This window comes from Seriola dumerili, unplaced genomic scaffold (genome assembly GCF_002260705.1).
Source record: "Seriola dumerili isolate Sdu_G_001 unplaced genomic scaffold, Sdu_1.0 BDQW01000388.1, whole genome shotgun sequence".
NCBI classification, from domain to species: Eukaryota; Metazoa; Chordata; class Actinopteri; order Carangiformes; family Carangidae; genus Seriola; species Seriola dumerili.
This window is the reverse complement of record NW_019174643.1, coordinates 25,724-33,837: the sequence shown is the minus strand read 5'-3', so window position 1 is coordinate 33,837 and position 8,114 is coordinate 25,724.

Sequence of the window (8,114 nt, the reverse complement as noted above, 5' to 3'; positions counted from 1 at the left end):
ATCCATAATTCTGTTGTAGATAGAAAACCAGCCTTTTTTATATAACAGTTAGTACAGACAGGTCAAACGCAATCACCAAACTAGACTCAGCATGCAAAATGCAAAAATTAAATCAACTTAAAAACTAATTTACAGAGCCTCCGGTCAGTGGAATTCACTACTAACATTTTCAGTTATGTCACTTTGTTTAGACTGAGAGGAGATCAATCAATACTTTTTTGTTGGATTGTTGTAGGTTTATATGCTGTAGGTTTATATCTGATTTTATGTGGACCCCAGGTAGATTAGCAACCACAGTAGAGGAAGCTAATAGGGATCCAGATAAACAATAAACAATTTTATGCCTCGCTATAACTTACTGTACGTTTTTATGCCTTATTATATTATGACGTTTTATGCCTTAATAGAATTTACTATACTATGACAACAACAACTTTTTATGGCTTTCTAGACTTTTTTCGCTTTTGTATGCCATGGTATAGTATGTTTTTTTGTTTTTTTTAAACTTCTTAGGCCTTACTATACCATTACAATTCAGGCCTTACTATAAAATAATATTTTTATGACTTTATACGCCATACTATACTATGCCGTTTTTTTTACTTTTTTTCCATGCTGTAATATGTCAGTTTTCTTTCACTTTTTTTGCCATGGTATACTTTTTTTTTTTTTTTACTTCTTAGGCCTTACTATACTACTACAATTTAGACCTTGCCATACTATAATGTTTTTATGAATTTATGCCTTACTATACTATGATGTGTTTTTTCACTTTTTTGCCTATGTTGTTTTTTTACTTTTTTACCAGACTGTACTATGAATTTTTTTCACTTTTTTGCCATACTATACTATGTCATTTTTTTCACTTCTTCAGCCTTACTATACTATCAAAATTTAGACCTTACTATACTATGATGTTTTTATGACGTTATGGCTCACTATTATGTTTTTTCACTTTTTTGCCATACAATACTATGTCATTTTTTTCACTTTTTGCCATACTATACTATGTCGTTATTTTTCATTTCTTACACCTTACTTTACTATTACAATTTAGGCCTTACTATACTAGGATGTTTGTATCACTATATGCCTTACTATACTATGATGTGTTTTTTCACTAGGTCTGGTAGGAGGCTTGGGCAGCCTTGTTCCCACCCCTCACCTTTTCTTTTACACACACACACGCACTTTAAGGCTTTTAGCCATTGGGAAAAAGACAACTTGGACTCTGCCTTTGCGGCGCACATGCTGGACAAGTTCAGTGCATCTCATTCTCCATGAACTGTGCTTCGGCGTTACTTAATATTGTGTGTGTGGAATGTGGAACTATTGCCATATTAGTTCAACCTGGGACTGTGTGTATTGCTTGATTTTGAATGTTGATGATGCATCAGAATTATGAGTGCACTATATTATCCAGTTAATGTAATCTGCAGACTGTAAATATTGGGGTTCACTGTATATATTGTCACATGCTAATATATGGTACCAGCCGCATTTGAAGTGCTGTTTGTGTGTATTTATTGTACCATTACCTCCGAGAATCGAACCTGTCTTTTGATTAATCTAGTCATAACATAACCTGCGCACTGGCTACATATACTATGTCGTATTTTCAGCTTTACTATACTATGTTGTTTTTTTTCCACTTCTTAGTCCTCACTATACTATTACAATTTATGCCTTACTATACTATGATGTTTTTTCAACTTTTTTGCCATACTATACTATCTAATTTTTCACTTTTTTGCCATTCTATACTATGTCATTTTTTTTCACTTCTTAGGCCTCACTATACAATTACAATTTTGAGCCTTACTATACTATACAATTTACGCCTTACTATACTATGTCATTTTTTATGCCTTACTATACTATGTCATTTTTTCAACTTTTATCTCTTTTTTTAAAATTTTCTGTCATACTATACGATGTCTTTTTTTTCAACTTCTTAAGCCTCACCATACTATTACATTTTAGGCTTTACTATACTATGATGTTTTTATGACTTTTTTGCCATACTATACTATGTCATTTTTTAACTTTTTTGCCATACTATACTATGTCGTTTTTTTCACTTTTTAGGCCTCACCATAATATTACAATTTAGGCCTTACAATACTATGACGTTTTTTTCACTGTTTTGCCATACTATACTATGTCATTTTTTTAACTCCTTAGGCCTTACTATACTATTACAATTTAGGCCTTACTATATTATACTGTTTTTTTTTCACTTTTTGCCATACTATACTATGTCGTTTTTTAAACTTTTTTTGCCATACTGTACAATAAATTTTTTGCATTTTTATGCCTCACAATAGTATTTCATTTGATGCCTTACCATACTATGATGTTTTTATGACCTTTTATGCCTTAATATGCTATGGTATTTTCTTGACATTTTTTGCCATACTATACTATGACGTTTTTTGGCATTTTTATGCCATACTATACTATGATGTTTTTTAACAGTTTTAGGCCTTACTTTACTATGTCATTGTATCCCTTACCATACTATGACGTTTTTATGACCTTTTATGCCTTAATATGCTATGGTTTTTTTTTTACATTTTTTGCCATACTATACTATGACGTTTTTTGGCATTTTTATGCCATACTATACTATGATGTTTTTTAACGGTTTTAGGCCTTACTTTACTATGTCATTGTATCCCTTACCATACTATGACGTTTTTATGACCTTTTATGCCTTAATATGCTATGGTGTTTTTTTGACATTTTTTGCCATACTATACTATGACGTTTTTTGGCATTTTTATGCCATACTATACTATGATGTTTTTTAACGGTTTTAGGCCTTACTTTACTATGTCATTGTATCCCTTACCATACTATGACGTTTTTATGACCTTTTATGCCTTAATATGCTATGGTGTTTTTTTGACATTTTTTGCCATACTATACTATGACGTTTTTTGGCATTTTTATGCCATACTATACTATGATGTTTTTTAACGGTTTTAGGCCTTACTTTACTATGTCATTGTATCCCTTACCATACTATGACGTTTTTATGACCTTTTATGCCTTAATATGCTATGGTGTTTTTTTGACATTTTTTGCCATACTATACTATGACGTTTTTTGGCATTTTTATGCCATACTATACTATGATGTTTTTTAGCGGTTTTAGGCCTTACTTTACTATGTCATTGTATCCCTTACCATACTATGACGTTTTTATGACCTTTTATGCCTTAATATGCTATGGTGTTTTTTTGACATTTTTTGCCATACTATACTATGACGTTTTTTGGCATTTTTATGCCATACTATACTATGATGTTTTTTAGCGGTTTTAGGCCTTACTTTACTATGTCATTGTATCCCTTACCATACTATGACGTTTTTATGACCTTTTATGCCTTAATATGCTATGGTGTTTTTTTGACATTTTTTGCCATACTATACTATGACGTTTTTTGGCATTTTTATGCCATACTATACTATGATGTTTTTTAGCGGTTTTAGGCCTTACTTTACTATGTCATTGTATCCCTTACCATACTATGACGTTTTTATGACCTTTTATGCCTTAATATGCTATGGTGTTTTTTTGACATTTTTTGCCATACTATACTATGACGTTTTTTGGCATTTTTATGCCATACTATACTATGATGTTTTTTAGCGGTTTTAGGCCTTACTTTACTATGTCATTGTATCCCTTACCATACTATGACGTTTTTATGACCTTTTATGCCTTAATATGCTATGGTGTTTTTTTGACATTTTTTGCCATACTATACTATGACGTTTTTTGGCATTTTTATGCCATACTATACTATGATGTTTTTTAGCGGTTTTAGGCCTTACTTTACTATGTCATTGTATCCCTTACCATACTATGACGTTTTTATGACCTTTTATGCCTTAATATGCTATGGTGTTTTTTTGACATTTTTTGCCATACTATACTATGACGTTTTTTGGCATTTTTATGCCATACTATACTATGATGTTTTTTAGCGGTTTTAGGCCTTACTTTACTATGTCATTGTATCCCTTACCATACTATGACGTTTTTATGACCTTTTATGCCTTAATATGCTATGGTGTTTTTTTGACATTTTTTGCCATACTATACTATGACGTTTTTTGGCATTTTTATGCCATACTATACTATGATGTTTTTTAGCGGTTTTAGGCCTTACTTTACTATGTCATTGTATCCCTTACCATACTATGACGTTTTTATGACCTTTTATGCCTTAATATGCTATGGTGTTTTTTTGACATTTTTTGCCATACTATACTATGACGTTTTTTGGCATTTTTATGCCATACTATACTATGATGTTTTTTAGCGGTTTTAGGCCTTACTTTACTATGTCATTGTATCCCTTACCATACTATGACGTTTTTATGACCTTTTATGCCTTAATATGCTATGGTTTTTTTTTTACATTTTTTGCCATACTATACTATGACGTTTTTTGGCATTTTTATGCCATACTATACTATGATGTTTTTTAGTGGTTTTAGGCCTTACTTTACTCTGTCATTGTATCCCTTACCATACTATGACGTTTTTATGACCTTTTATGCCTTAATATGCTATGGTGTTTTTTTGACATTTTTTGCCATACTATGCTATGACGTTTTTTGGCATTTTTATGCCTCACAATAGTATTTCATTGGATCCCTTACCATACTATGACGTTTTTATGACCTTTTATGCCTTAATATGCTATGGTTTTTTTTTTACATTTTTTGCCATACTATACTATGACGTTTTTTGGCATTTTTATGCCATACTATACTATGATGTTTTTTAGTGGTTTTAGGCCTTACTTTACTATGTCATTGTATCCCTTACCATACTATGACGTTTTTATGACCTTTTATGCCTTAATATGCTATGGTGTTTTTTTGACATTTTTTGCCATACTATACTATGACGTTTTTTGGCATTTTTATGCCATACTATACTATGATGTTTTTTAGTGGTTTTAGGCCTTACTTTACTATGTCATTGTATCCCTTACCATACTATGACGTTTTTATGACCTTTTATTCCTTAATATGCTATGCTGTTTTTTTGACGTTTTTTGGCATTTTTATGCCATACTATACTATGATGTTTTTTAATGGTTTTAGGCCTTACTTTACTATGTCATTGTATCCCTTACCATACTATGACGTTTTTATGACCTTTTATTCCTTAATATGCTATGCTGTTTTTTTGACGTTTTTTGGCATTTTTATGCCATACTATACTATGATGTTTTTTAATAGTTTTAGGCCTTACTTTACTCTGTCATTGTATCCCTTACCATACTATGACGTTTTTATGACCTTTCATGCCTTAATATGCTATGGTGTTTTTTTGACATTTTTTGCCATACTATGCTATGACGTTTTTTGGCATTTTTATGCCTCACAATAGTATTTCATTTGATGCCTTACCATACTATGACGTTTTTATGACCTTTTATGCCTTAATATGCTATGGTTTTTTTTTTACATTTTTTGCCATACTATACTATGACGTTTTTTGGCATTTTTATGCCATACTATACTATGATGTTTTTTAGTGGTTTTAGGCCTTACTTTACTACAGGGGTGGGCAAACTACGGCCCGTGGGCCACATCCGGCCCATTGGTCTTTTTAATCCGGCCCGCCGAAGATTGGTACAGAATTGCCCAAATCAAATCATATCATAATTATGACTGCATTCATTTGACCTTGTCCTGTAATGCCTGGTGTTCCACCAGGTGGCACATTAGGCACAGTGATACATTGACTTGTTTGTTATTACTCATCTGCTACAATGAGTGGGCCAAAGAAAAGAAAAATTGACAGTGAGTGCCGAGTGTTTAATAAGGAATGGATGACTAAATACTTTTTCACTAAAGTCCGGTCAAAGGCTGTATGTCTTATTTGCCAAGAAACCGTTGCGGTTTTATAGGAAGACAACATCAGCTGTCACTTTTCCACCAAGCATGCTAATTACGCTAACAATCAGTCAACGCAAGAACGGACTGCTACCGCTCAGAGGTTGGTAGCTAGTTTGCAGGCTCAGCAAAACACCATTATCCGACAAACTGCCATCCAAGAATCAAGCACGAAGGCAAGTTATTTGCTGGCATTCAAATTAGCAAAGACCAGCAAGCCTTTCCCTGAAGGGGAGTTTCAGTTGCCAGTTGTAAAACTCGTTAACTTTATTCGAGCAAGGGGACTTCAGCATTGTCAGTTTATTAAGTTTCTTGAAGAAACTGACGCTGATCACCAGGACTTGCTTTACCACTCTAATGTCCGCTGGTTAAGTTTGGGGAAAGTATGTCAACGAGTGTGGGAGCTCAAACAGGAGATTATCTCATTTTTGGAGCTACTTGAGAAAGCTGACGATTTTCCTGAGCTGAGTGACACAGATTGGCTTTGTGATTTAGCTTTTGCTGTGGACATACTGACACACATGAATGAGCTACAAGGGAAAGACCAGTTTGTGCATGAAATGTACACAAACATAAGAGCCTTCAAAACCAAGCTAGCTTTATTCTCAAAGCAAATGTCAAACAAATCATTCGCTTATTTCCCCACACAGGCCACTCGACATGTGAAAAAATACAGGAAATCACTGGATGACCTGCATGGAAAATTCTGCCGTTGGTTCTCTGATTTTGGAAAAATTTACAAGTCACCTCAGCTGGTGTCATGTCCCTTCACACAAGACCCTGAAATTGCGCCACAGGAGTTGCAGTTGGAACTGACTGATCTCCAATGTGACACCATCTTAAAGGAGAAGTTCAACTCTCTTAAACTGGATGAGTTTTATGCTTCATTAAGCGCAGCCAAATTTCCAAACATCCAGAAGATAGCACAGAGGATGCTGGTGTTGTTTGGCTCTACGTATGTGTGTGAACAGACTTTTAGTGTGATGAACACCAACAAAACAACCCACAGATCCCAGTTGAGTGATGAAAACCTCAGATCTGTTCTGAGAATTGCCACAACAAAACTAACACCAGACTTTGATGCACTGGCAAAAAAGGGTGATCAACAACACTGTTCCCACTAAAAGTGAATGTAAGTATTAACACTGTAATGCCTTTTTTATGTTTGATATGTATGCATCTGGTGCTGGCCCGGCCCGGCCCGTCTGTCAAATTTTAAAAGTATATGTGGCCCCTGAGCCAAAAAGTTTGCCCACCCCTGCTTTACTATGTCATTGTATCCCTTACCATACTATGACGTTTTTATGACCTTTTATGCTTTGATATACTATGGGTTTTTTTTTTACATTTTTTGCCATATTATACTATGTAGTTTTTTTTTCACTTTTTTGCCATAGCATACTATGTCGTTTTTTCAACTTTTTTGCCATACTATACTATGTCTCTTTTTTTTTTTTTACTTCTTAGGCCTTACTATACCATGATGTTTCTTTTTCACTTTTTTGCCATATATAGTCATTTTTTTTACTTTTTTCATATACTTTACTATGTCATTTTTTTCCTTACATACTATGTCATTTTCGTGGCTTTTCATGCCTTACTATACTATGACTCTTTTTTGACATTTTAATGTCTTACTATACTGTGACTTTTCTTTTGATCCTCAACAGTCTGTGCAATTAAAACAGTGGAATCTCTTAAAGCCTTAAATATTTTCCTTTAATGTTTGTGATGTTTCACAGTATCCCTATGTATATAGTTTTGTTTTTTCCTTTTAGAACATTTTTGTTTCATTATCCACATTTATTCATTGCATTTATTTCATTTTAGTTTACTTTATTTGTAAGTATTGATGATAAAATGGAAAATGTTTTAAATAATCAGTCTGTTGGTACACAAAAGCATGAAAGTATGGTACCCAGTCCTATTTTTTAACTAAGAGTTCAAACTTGCAAACACACTGGTTTGCAAGTTTGATCTGCAACTTAATTCCTGGTAGATTCCATAGTATTTGGCTGATTGACATTAATCAATGCAAAAAGTTTAAAATTGTACAAAAGAACCAATGTAATATCATGACAGCAAAGAACAATTCAAGGGGGATTTTTTTGTTGTTGTCGTTTAATTTTTTTCATCTAATTCTTAAATAAATAAATGTGTGTACACAGTATCAATGTCTGATGATGGTC